General features: G+C 42.4%; 1 pseudogene; it reads right to left on the bottom strand.

Moving 5' to 3' along the window:
• Window positions 1-12,032: 12,032 nt before the first annotated feature.
• Window positions 12,033-12,528, bottom strand: LOC148027075 (V-type proton ATPase subunit B 2 pseudogene; annotated as a pseudogene).
• Between the last annotated feature and the right edge of the window lie 719 nt (window positions 12,529-13,247).

The raw sequence follows: 13,247 nt of genomic DNA, 5'->3' as shown, positions 1-13,247 counted from the left end.
GGTTATCTTACTTATTTTTTGAATACATCCATAAAGTCCAGCCCACAGGCTAATCCATAATCCGCCCAAAGGCTATCCATAATCCGCTCACTAATCCATAATCCGCCCGAAGGCTATCCAGTAATCCATAGGGATTACTAATCCAAGATTCTGCCCGTAGACTAGTATGCGGGCCTCGAGATCCAATCCCGAGTCACGTTGGCCTCTTGTGCAGGGCCCGGAAGGCAAGGGATTTACGGACAGAGCCCCCCTAGCACCCAAGCATCCTCCTACTCCAAGTAGCGCTCAACAGAGAGACCTCACGTGGCGGGTTCAGTCCACGTTCTTGGTGCGGCTAACAACCCCCTTGGTTAGGGTCAGGCAGATAGTGGGGGGTAACTGATGCTGCCTCTCCCTTCATGCCTTCAACCTGCAGCATTAAATATCTTTCCATCCTTTAGTTCCTTGAGAAAACAATGCAAATAGTGCTCCTAAACTGTTATAAGCACAATCAATTCCAGTGGTCGATTATTTTTGGCCAACTACTAAGGAGTAAATCCTTCTCTCTAAATGCATCCAGCATTCAATCTGCGATCAATTGCGACTTGGCAAGATCCCCCAACGGTTTGTTTGTTCACCCAATTTGTCCTTGGGTTATGTCCATACCATGTTAACCCAACTTAACCAATACCTTAGGTTTCATAAATTAATAGTAAATCTTGGCGACCATGTCACTCCAAATTGTTGATTGATCCTTTGCTTCCAAGCAAATATCTAACTTCCCTAAACTTGGCAAAATTTCCCAAGAAAGGTGATGTAACAGGATGACTACTCATCCTCTTGCAAGTTAAACTTGCGCAAGAACCTACCAACCTCATTCCAAGGACTGCCAGAACTCTCTTTTGATCAAACCACAAGGCCATGTGATGTTGCAACTTGTTGCACAAGTGTCGCATCTATTCCAAGGGATCATTTCACCCATTGAACAGAGTTTCCCAATAAAGGAGTTATGTTTGGATAAGAAGCAGGGTTTAGGGTGTCTTTTTACCCAACCCAATCCTAATTGCACCAAGCTGACAACGTTCGGTCCTAGGGATTCCAACTCAATCCAAGTTTTAGCATTTGATTGAACGATCCTTAGGGTAGAACCCTAGATTGTATTTGCATGATCGTCCAATTGACCCAACATTGCATGAATGTGGGTAGGATATTTGGTTTGAGGATTTCGACTTGGCAACAAGTGCGAAGCTAGGCCGAATCCTTAACGTGCTAAACCCTAGATAGCTCTTAGGGTATTCATCGTATCAACCATGCCTATACGAATCCCTTGCGGGTTAGGTGATTTAGATAATTTGACCTACTTGTCTTGCGAGAAGGAGAAGCTATCCCTAGAGATGATCAACTTGATCTAAAGGTGCAAATAGTTGCAACATGCGATTCATGCTTTTAGGCAGCTAAAAGGAATTGCAATAACTACTTGATTCCTTGCTAAAGTCATGACAAATGTCAAATTGGAGATTATCTTGCATAGAACCTTTAAGATTTACATCAAGGAACTATGCCAACAACCTCTCAAATAATGCAATGGGATTTCATGCTTTGATAAACCATGCAATCTTTCCTAAATGCAACTTGATGAAGTGATATTTGTGCACGATGATTATGTAACATGTGACCCTTAGATACAATGTTGCAAATGAAGTTCATGCAAGACTAAGGCTAATGTTGACTTAATTCATGTCCAAGCATCCTTTTTATGCGACTTACAAGTCCGTGGTTCCATTCGCATACCATGAAATTGTCAAGGGCTTTGTTGTCATGCCGTGCAACGGACGTTAACAACTCTTTCCATGCGAGACATAACAAGGAAGTTATTAACTAAACGCGAAATACACTTGTCCCTTCACGGCCAATCAAGGATGCTCTTAACCATTTCTTTTTTCCCAAGCATATGCAACATGCAAGTCCATAGATCCATTTTCGTGCCCTGCAATTTCTTTTTAGATGACATCCTGTGGGTGTTAACAACTTTTCCTCATGTGAAGCATTACAAGGAAGATATTTCCCAAAAGAAAATGTGACATACGCTTAATCTTTCCATGGTTAGTCAATAAAATGCACTTAACAATTTCATCCTTTGCCCAAGTAATCGGAGTTTAGACTCTTGCTTAGAAAGTGCACCAAAATAGCAACATGTGACTATGCATGCAAGATGAATAAGAATTTTATATCCTTCGCTTCCCTACTAATTTTCAAACATGCCCAAAGCGGAAATTACTCCAAAAACCTGGTTATGGGGATTTGTGGTGATGTCCATGTGCAAGTTTGGGGAAGAACCTCTCGCAGGTGCGCCTTGCGACTCCTTGGGAGCGATCATAGGCGTGACTACGGACTTCTGATTTGCCATCACCCTTACGCGATGGATGAATTTCCTCCAGCCTTAGTAAGTGGCCTCAAGATCTTGCCCTTCTCCCTCATACGCAAGAGATCCCTTCACCAAAATGCAGATCCTTGAGAATACTGGGCCTTGTGGGATTTGGGCTTATGGGGGGGCTCGTGGGCATGGAGCTTTACGAGAAGGCTTGTGGTCTGCGAACTTTCTCTCGTTTGTGGGATTAGGCCCTTGGAAGCTGGGGTCATGAACCCCGGGAATGAAATGTATGCACAAGGCCTAGGGAGGCTGGGATTTTTACTCACGGGGTCAATCCATGTGCACAAGGCCTTAAGCCTTGCCTTTGGAAGCTTCCAAGAAGCTTCTAGGAAGCTTCTCCTTCCCAAAACCATGTGGGGGAAATGATAATGATTGAGGAGAGGGGAAAAATAATCGACGTCAAGAGGGGGTTTATCATAGAATGGCGGCAGCCTGACGGCTGGGCATGGCATTGGCGGCAGGACTGGGTGGATGGCGTGGCAGTGGTGGCAGGACTGGGCGGATGGCGTGGCGCTTCCTCCTAGCACGACGGCCTCTCATCTTTTTCCCTTGTTTCCCCCCCCCCCCCCCCCCCTTCACCACAGGGGGGGTTCTTATAGAGCTTAAGGGGAGGGAGAGACTCCATACATGTGGAGGCCCCCCATGCTTCCCTCCCCTCCCATGCATCTCCACCTCTTCACCACATCTCCTCCTTCTCCCATTCCCTTCCCTCCAGCCACGCATCGGCTGGGGGAATTAGTAAAAAAAAATTGCATTAATTTGAACATTATCCATTTAGCCCCCTCCCAAGAGGGTGTTTCCCTGTGGTTATGTGGATTTGAACCCCCATGCTCGATTTCCCAATGCGGAGGTCCCATTTTCGCACGTGCGGGTTATGGATTAACTGCCGGCAATTATAATGCAAAAGATAACCTTGCACAGGCTTTACGCGACGTGTGGAGAGTCAAGTTTCCTAATATTTTGAGAGGGAATATTACATTCACTCCCCCTTGGAGAAATCGAGATGTCCTCATCTCGAGAAGAACTAGGAGTATTGTTGGTTGAGAGTGCTTTCATCCATCAAAGTGGCATCCTCCTCAGGATAATCTTTCCACTAGATGAGGCATTCTCTCAAGGTTCTGGATCTCAATTGTCTCTCCCTAAAATCTAAGATCCTGTCAGGCTGTAGCTCAAGGACTCCTTGGCTAGGCATAACAACTCGTTGGTCATCAAGTACATGGCTTGGATTAGGTACATACTTCTTCAGTAGGCTGATACGGAATACATTATGGACCTTTAGATTCTCAGAGAGTTGTAGTCTATAAGCGTTGGGTCCTAGGCACTTGAGGATCTTGTATGGTCCACAATACCTTAGACCTAGCTTGCAATCTCCTAAGGATAGGGAACTCTTCTTTGGGCATACGCGAATGAAGACCATGTCTCCTTCACCGAAGGTTCTATCTTGACATTTCAATTCTGTGTATGCCTTCTGTCTATCCTTAGCGGCTTGGATTTCCTATTTTATTGACTTCATTTGGTCATCCATATCTTCTAGCATCTGCCTTGAAGCTTCAACCCTCAGGGTTGGATCTGAGAAGTTTAAAGGACTTCGACAGTCGTGCCCATACAATGCTTGAAAAGGGGTCATTTGAATGCTTTGTTGGTAAGAAGCATTGTAGGCAAATTCAACCAAAGGCAAGTATTGAATCCACCTTTTTGGTTCATGGCAGTAGTGTACCCTTAGCGTATCCTCAATGACTTGGTTGACTCGATCCATTTCACCATCGGTTTGGGGATGGTAAGCTGTACTAAAACAGAGTTGAGTTCCAATGGCTTCAAAGATAGCTCTCTAGAAGTGTGATGTGAAGAGAGAATCACGATCACTAATGATTCTTTTGGGCAACCCATATAGCTTGAATATCTCCTTGATGAACAACCTTGCAATGTCTGAGGCTTTATAGTTTGTCTTAATAGGAATAAGGTGTGCAACCTTAGTAAGCATATCAACCACAACCATAATGGAGTTGTATCCTCCCTGAACTTGGGGTAGGCCAACAACAAAGTCCATACTGATGAATTCCCATTTCATTTTGGGGAATGTCAAGCGGTTGCAACTTTCTTGGTATTTTGACATGTTCGGCCTTAATATGTTGACAAGACAAACACTCAGTGACATATTTGAGAACGTCACCTTTAAGCCTCTGCCAATAGTAGCTCTTCCTGACTGCATTGAGAGTCTTGGCATAGCCAAGATGTCCTACTTCTGATCTAACTTATTAAGCTTAATCAAGTAGACAGGTAGTCCCTTTCTAACTGCCTTTATAATCCGAGATGCTTTAGCCAATTGAATTTTTGGCTTCCCAGCCTTGCCTTGAGTTGTGACCAATTCCTCTTCAGATTTTCAAAAGGAACTTGACCCTTCCCACAATGAATGTGGGTGTCATTAGGTTTAAGCCAATCCATTCCGAGTAAACACTCATGGATACCTAGGTTCATGACCTTGAATCTGACCGAAGTCGACTTTTCCTCCCATTAGAATTCCACATTACATTACATATCTACTTCATCTTTTAGCCAAGTGACCAAATCACTTTACTTCTTTATCAATGTTCATAGTCATTGATAAAAAGAAATCTTATTCCATTCATATGGGCATAGCCCTTTCGAAGTACAATTATTCTTGGGGCGATGGAACAAGCTGATACATTAATTCGAGGAGAATAAGATGTTGTTACATTCAGCTACTACAGGAATTGAGTAATAGTACGGATTGGGGTCATCGATTTTCAGAAATCGATAGGTCATTAGAAGATTAGGGTATCTTTTCCTTTGATATCCATTCTTCTCATGACGTCCCAACACCTTTATTCGGTTGGCAGGGATTACTTGAGTCACTTACCCATACACATACTTATTCTGATTAAACCTTCGACCTGCGACCTGTAGGGTCGCATTTGCGTGAGCTTCAACAAAGACGAACAGCCTCACGATCTTTCCGTCCTCCATCCACTTGATTCTTTTCAAGTTGATTCAAAGGTATGCAAGTCGGTGGGCAGCAATGTAATAGATCCCTGAAACACCCATCCATATCCGTCCCATGTACAGAGGTGATGGATTGTAAATGCGGTCTAGAATGTTCATCATATCGATCCTTTGTCGATAATCCGAAGCATGCATTGCGGTCATAAACATGACTTGGAACACTAAGAATCTGTGTCATTCATAATACCGCAAGACAACATCGATAAGTAAGGAAATGTTCTTAATAGCAACATTTGCTTTACTTCTTCTTATTAAGTTTTCTTATAAAGACAGATCCTTCGTTGGTTCCCTATGATACCAACTGTAATGTGTCCAGCTGTTCCCTTTCAGGACATGTCTTAGCAGCCCATCGGAAAGAGAGTCTAGAAAGCTCCGCCCGGCACTCCCATGGAATGCTACGGGGTTTGCAATCTAGGACTTCCCGTGTCTGCCACGTAGCCGAAGTATTCCAACCGTTCGCAGTTAGGACCAACCTGAACCAGGGTTTCCCCTAATTGTCACTTTCCTAAATGGTAGCTAGTGTCAAACCCCAAGTAAACTACTTTACGCAGAAACGCCAAGGACGAAGTGGATTCATGTTGCACTTGGTTTAAGGAGAATAGGAAATGAGAGGGATGCAAGGCTCAACCTTTCTACCCATAAGGCATAGTCCCATTCCGTTCCCCTAAAATAGCATAAATCGGGATTCTAGTAACCTAAACCCTACGTCAACGCCCTTGTTGTTCATTTCCTTCGAGAAAAGCTCCTTGCTGTCCATTTCGATCAAGAAAAGCTCCTAGCCAACCGCGACCACCCATCTATAGGACGGACCCATGGCCACATCCACTGCACTTTCCTCAAGGTTTCTTTAGTTGTCTAATTATCTACCACATTTAGTTGGATATGTATTAAGCAGCTATCTTAATTAGCCCGTTAGACACTGGTTCCTTCACGTAATCTTAGCACTTGACATAGAAAAACAATGTCAAACAAGTTCCTTTTTAACAGGTTATCTTACTTATTTTTGGAATACATCCATAAAGTCCAGCCTGCAGGCTAATCCATAATCCGCCCGAATGCTATCCATAATCTGCCCAAAGGCTATCGAGCAATCCACAGGGATTACTAATCCAAGATTCTGCCCATAGACTAGCATGCGGGCCTCGAGATCCAATCCCGAGTCACGTTGGCCTCTTGTGTAGGGCCCAGAAGGCAAGGGATTTACGGCAAGAGCCCCCACTGGCACCCAAGCATCCTCCTGCTCTAAGTAGTGCTCAACAGAGAGACCTCACGCAGTGGGTTCGGTCCACGTTCCCCGTGCAGCCAACAACCCCCTTGGTTAGGGTGAGGCAGACAGTCGGGGGTAACTGATGCTGCCTCTCCCTTCAGGCCTTCAACCTGAAGCATTAAATATATTTCCATCATTTAGTTCCTTGAGCAAACAATGCAAACAGTGCTCCTAAACTGTTACAAGCACAATCAATTCCAGTGGTCGATTATTTTTTGCCAACTGCTAAGGAGTAAATCCTTTTCTCTGAATGCATCCAACATTCGATCCACGATCAAGTGCGACTTGGCAAGATTCCCCAAGGGTTTGTTGGTTCACCCTTTTTCTCCTTGGGTTAGGGCCATACCATGTTAACCCAACTTAACCAATACCTTACGTTTCATAAATTAACAGTAAATCGTGGTGACCATGTCGCTCCAAATTGTTGATTGATCCTTTGCTTCCAAGCAAATATCTAACTTCCCTTAACTTGGCAATTTTTCCCAAGAAAGGTGATGTAACAGGATGACTACTCATCCTCTTGCAAGTTAAACTTGTGCAAGAACCTGTCAACCTCATTCCAAGGAATGGCAGAACTCTCTTCTGATCAAACCACAAGGCCATGCGACGTTGCAACTTGTTGCACAAGTGTCGCATCTATTCCAAGGGATCATTTCACCCATTGCACGGCGTTTCCTGATCAAGGAGTAATGTTTGGACAAGAAGCAGGGTTTAGGGTGTCTTCTTACCTAGCCCAATCCTGATTGCACCAAGCCAACACGGTTAGGTCCTAGGGATTCTAACTCAATCCGAGTTTTAGCATTTGAATGAATGATCCTTAGGGTAGAACCCTAGATCGTATTTGCATGATCTTCCAATTGACCCAACATTGCCTGAATGTGGGTAGGATCTTTGGTTTGAGGGTTTCGACTTGGCAACAAGTGCAAAGCTAGGCCTAATCCTTAACGTGCTAAACCCTAGATAGCTCTTAAGGTATTCATCGTATGGACTAAACCATGCCTATACGAATCCCTTACGGATTAGGTGATTTAGATAATTTGACCTACTTGTCTTGCGACAAGGACGAGCCATTCCTAGAGATGATAAACTTGATCTAAAGGTGCAAATAATTGCAACATGTGATTCATGCTTTTAGGCGGCTAAAAGGAATTGCAATAACTACTTGATTCCTTGCTAAAGTCATGAGGAATGTCAAATTGGGGATTATCTTGCATAGAACCTTTAAGATTTACATCAAGGAACTATGCCAACAACCTCTTATTTAATGCAATGGGATTTCATGCTTTGATAAACCATGCAATCTTTTCTAAATGCAACTTGATGAAGTGATATTTGCGCACGACGATTATGTAACATGTGACCCTTAGATACAACGTTGCAAAAGAAGTTCATGCAAGACTAAGGCTAGTGTTGACTTAATTCATGTCCAAGCATCCTTTTTATGCGACTTACAAGTCCGTGGTTCCATTCGCATACCATGAAATTGTCCAGGGCTTCGTATTCATGCCATGCAATGGACGTTAACAACTCTTTCCATGCGAGACATAACAAGGAAGTTATTAACTAAATGCGAAATACACTTGTCCCTTGACGGCCAATCAAGGATGCTCTTAACCATTTCTTTTTTCCCAAGCATATGCAACATGCAAGTCCATAGATCCATTTTCATGCCCTGCAATTTCTTTTCAGATGACATCCTACGGGTGTTAACAACTTTTCCTCATGCAAAGCATTACAAGAAAGATATTTCCCAAAAGAAAATGTGACATGCACTTAATCTTTCCATGGCTAGTCAATAAAATGCACTCAACAATTTCATCCTTTGCCCAAGCAATCGGACTTTAGACTCTTGCTTAAGAAGTGCACCAAAATAGCAACATGCGACTATGCATGCAAGATGAATAAGAAATTTATATCCTTAGCTTCCCTACGAATTTTTAAACATGCCCAAAGCGGAAATTACTCCAAGAACCTAGTTATGGGGATTTGGAATGATGTCCATGTGCAAGTTTGGGGAAGAACCTCCCACAGGTGCACCTACGACTCCTTGGGAGCCATTGTAGGCGTGACTACGGACTTCTGATTTTCCATCTCCCTTACGTGATCGGTGAATTTCCTCTAGCCTTGGTAAGCGGCCTCAAGATCTTGCCCTTCTCCCTCGTACGCAAGAGATCCCTTCACCAAAATGTGGATCCTTGAGAATACCAGGCCTTGTGGGATTTGGGCTTATGGGAGGGCTCATGGGCATGGAGCTTTACGAGAAGGCTTGCGGTCTGCGAACTTTCTCTCCTTTGTGGGATCAGGCCCTTGGAAGTTGGGGTCATGAACTCCGGGAATGAAATGTATGCACAGGGCCTAGGGAGGCTGGGATTTTTACTCACAGGGTCAATCCATATGCACAAGGCCTTAAGCCTTGCCTTTGGAATCTTCCAAGAAGCTTCTAGGAAGCTTCTCCTTCCCAAAACCACGTGGGGAAATGATAATGATTGAGGAGAGGGGAAAAATAATCGACGTGAGGAGGGGGTTTATGACGGAATGGTGGCGGCCTGACGACTGGGCGTGGCGTTGGCGGCATGACTGGGCAGATGGCATGGCACTTCCTCCCAGCATGATAGCCTCTCCTCTTTTTCCCTTGTCCCCCCGCCCCTCCCTTCACCACAGGGGGGGTTCTTATAGAGTTGAAGGGGGGGGGGGGGGGGGGTGGGTTTGGGAGAGACTCCACACATGTGGAGCCCCCCCATGCTTCCCTCCCCTCCCATGCATCTCCACTTCTTCACCACATCTCCTCCTTCTCCCATTCCCTTCCCTCCAGCCACGCATCGGTTGGGGAAATTAGTAAAAAAAAATTCATTAATTTGAACATTATCCATTTAGCCCCCTCCCAAGAGGGTGTTTCCCCGCGGTTATGCAGATTTGAACCCCCGGGCTCGATTTCCCAATGTGGAGGTCCCGTTTTTGCATGTGTGGGTTACGAATTAACTGCCGACAATTATAATGCGGAAGATAACATTGCACAGGTTTTACTCGATGTGCGGGAGTCAAGTTTGGTAATATTTCGAGTGGGAATTTTACATACACTTACTCGTATATCTGATTGATGAGATCACAATTTGTGGGGTAGTTCATGCAAGATGGATGTTTTTTCTAGAGCGCTTTATGAAAACCCTAAAAGATTTTATGAAGCAAAATGCACGGCCCGAGGGAAGCATGGCTAAGGGTTAGTTAGTGCAATCATCCCTTGTACAAATCTCTGACTATCTTACTAAAGTGGACCCCTCTTTACCACGATTATGGAAATATAGATTTGAGGATGACCTCTATAATACCTCAAGGAAAAGGAAGGAGCAAAGTGCTAATTAAAGAGGAACTTCGTAAGTTAAATGTATTTTGTGTGCTTAACAGCAAAGTAATGAGCAAATGGGTGACACTATATAAAGAAGAAAGGACAAGAAGAGTAAGTGAAATGCAAGCATTTCGTGCTAGACATGGACATAATGTCCCATATCCAGAACATTTAAGTGCGCTTCCACGTCATATTGATATAGATTGGCTACATGAAGAAATGGAGAAGATGGAAAAAGAGGAGGCGATGGATATATTGCAAGAGGAGTGGGAATACGCACGAGGTTGCTTATCAAAGGTGAGACATACTTATAATTAAATTATCTTTAGTTATATATGATATAATAATTTCACATGTTTCATCTCTAACTAAATCCTTAATATGATCTCAACAATGTACTACTAGTGCACATTGTTCAATACTATTTGGTGTGAAGGCAAACATTTTCGAACTCAACGTATAGATGATAAGAGAAATAGCTAGGATTGTGGTACCCGTGCAAACTTCCAGGATACCAATGGCACCATGGAAGGTTATTGTGGCTTGATCCACGATATTTTGAAGCTTGAATTTAGACAATTTTTTATATATGTACTAGATGTGAAGTGGTTTAAAGAAGTAGTAACAATGTGTGAGCATTGCACAATTAGATGTCATCCAAGTGGTTTTGTAGTGATTGACTCTACAAAATTTCACCAAGGCAAGAATGACACATTCGCACTACCTCAACAATGCGAGCGGGTATATTAGAAGCTATTTATTTTCATATATATTACTTCTTGATACATTCTCAAAATACAATAAATATCTAAGTTGCTTACTTTTTGTTTTTTAAATGCAAGTTGTGTATCACCCAATAGTAAACAATAACCGATGGTGGCACATCATCCCCATATCTAATTGTTCAAAACCAATATATGGCAATGCTACCGATGATGTACATGATCATGCCATGATCGATGATATACATGATGCAGTGCAAGATGTTCCCCGCGAGGATGTTCAAGGAAGCACAGAAGAGGATAACAATATGGTTGCAGATAATGATGAAGAAATTGAGCATATCAATACATCTGATAGTGGGATAGACTTATTTGTTTCATTGCCTATTGGTAACATAGACCTAGAGGTAGATAGTCTAGCAAGGGCCGATCTCATTGAAGATGAGATTGATTATTCATTGTAGCATATAATTATCTTTGGATGATTGGATGTATATTTGTAATACTCAGAAACAACTAAAATATCAATTAAGAGCCGTTTACTTTTGTGATACATATAATGTTTATTGTGTTATAGTATTAGAATTGAATGCGCACATCCAAATAACAATGCACCAAGAAGCACAAAGAAGTACGATTGGGTGAGCTATATTAGACCACAAAGAAGTAAAGTTGGCAATGTATTCTAAAAAATACTAGCTATTAAGATGTTTGATCATATTTAGGGACTTTATGAGAAATGAAAAATCTATGTGTTTACTATCGCATCTATAAGCGCATTTAAAAACGCGGGTATATAGACACGTTTTTCGCATTTATATACTAGCGCCAATAGACGCGTTGATAAACGTGCCCGCTATTTCGTGTGTACAGTGTGCATCTATAGGGCCTTTCTCTTGTAGTGAAACAAAAGAAAAGAAGAAAGAACAACCTGAGGATGGATTCTTCATTTTCACCGCAAAGGCCTGAGGATGGATTCTTTTTTTTTTCTCTTTGCGACAGCCTCTCTTCTTTCTTCGTGCACTTCCTCCTCTTCTTCAAGAATGGCAATGGTGGCACTAGCAGCGGTGAGAAGCTCTCCTCTCTCTTTCTCTCTTCCTCTCCCTCTCCCTCCCAAAGCCATGATCTCTTTCGCTATCTCTCAAAATCTTTGTAGAAAAATGCTGTGCTCGGATTTTTTCCACTTTTTGTTTTTCAAAGTATCGTCACTATTTGCGATGCAAATAGTGATACCACTAATCTGCTTCACAAACACTCGTTGCTATGCCCCTATATTCTTATAGTGCCAATTGCATAGTTGGCATAGAGTTGATTTGAAACATCCACATGATATTTTCTTGTCATCCCCTCCCCAATAGCACTCTTCATCAATTATGAAAGAGATGGAAGAACATTGATTGGAGGATAAATTTCTTGATTGTGATGTTGTCGATCAATGTAAATTTGACCCTCAATAAAATACCCAATTAAATCAGGAATTTGATAAGTAATATCATCGTTTGGCAAGGCCAAAATGGGAATTTGTGTGATGGATCTCTTTCTCCCTTGGAATCTTCCTGCACACTCATAAATTGTGGCCAAGTCAAGGTACATATAACCACGATATCGATGACGAGGAGGAACTTCTTCTCATGCTATTCGGAGTAATAATATGCTCAATGGTAGGATCATTTTCCAAATTCAAAAATAAATTAACTCTCTCCATCGAACCATTTTTTTCAAAATCACGTTTGAAAAACTGAGTAGTTTCCATGTTCACTCCCATGGCCACAACCACTATTGCAAAGTGATCTTCTTAAACATCATCCATCACATTTTTGTGGATCTAGGCTGCAATTTCACTGTGAGGTAGACTTGCTGCAAAGCATAAATACCTTTTTGTGTGTGCTTTAAAGTTCACACGAAACTAGAGCTTCTGAGATCCAACATAGGCATGATCATGTACCAACCTTCCATGGCCTATTGTTCTTGTAGTTGCACAAACTTTCATCACACCTACAAGAATTACCCTATCTAGATCAATATCCTCCTCTAGTATTTCACTATAGAGTTTGAGGACCATATTCAAGGGGCCATGCAAGGCATATCCAATGATCATTATGCCTTATGATACAATGCTTCGACTTGGCAACTTATCAAACTCTTCATGTACCTATGGTAGTCTAGAACGCTTCACATACATGTTCTCTATTGGCAATCGGATAAAAACAATAACCCAATGCTGAGTGTTAGGTGGTGTTCCAACCTTCCCAACTGTAAAGCTTCTACTTTACCACAAGCTTTCATCATGCACAAGAAAAAGATCATGTTAGCTTCTATTCCCTACTCTTACATCCTTTGGAAAAGCTCAAAAGCCAATTGATAAAATTGCCTATGTTGAGTACATCTTGATAACAAGTGCCATAAGAAAAAGCATCTCTACTTGGTAGCCATTAAAAACTTTTCAGGACTCCTCAAGATCCCCACCTATTACATACATGTCAA

The sequence above is a fragment of the Lygodium microphyllum genome, chromosome 13 (assembly GCF_053477565.2).
Source record: "Lygodium microphyllum isolate KBCC chromosome 13, Lygodium_microphyllum_v1.1.10, whole genome shotgun sequence".
In the NCBI taxonomy this organism is placed as follows: Eukaryota; Viridiplantae; Streptophyta; class Polypodiopsida; order Schizaeales; family Lygodiaceae; genus Lygodium; species Lygodium microphyllum.
Note: the sequence above shows the minus strand (reverse complement) of the source record. Positions and strands in the feature narration are given on the sequence as shown.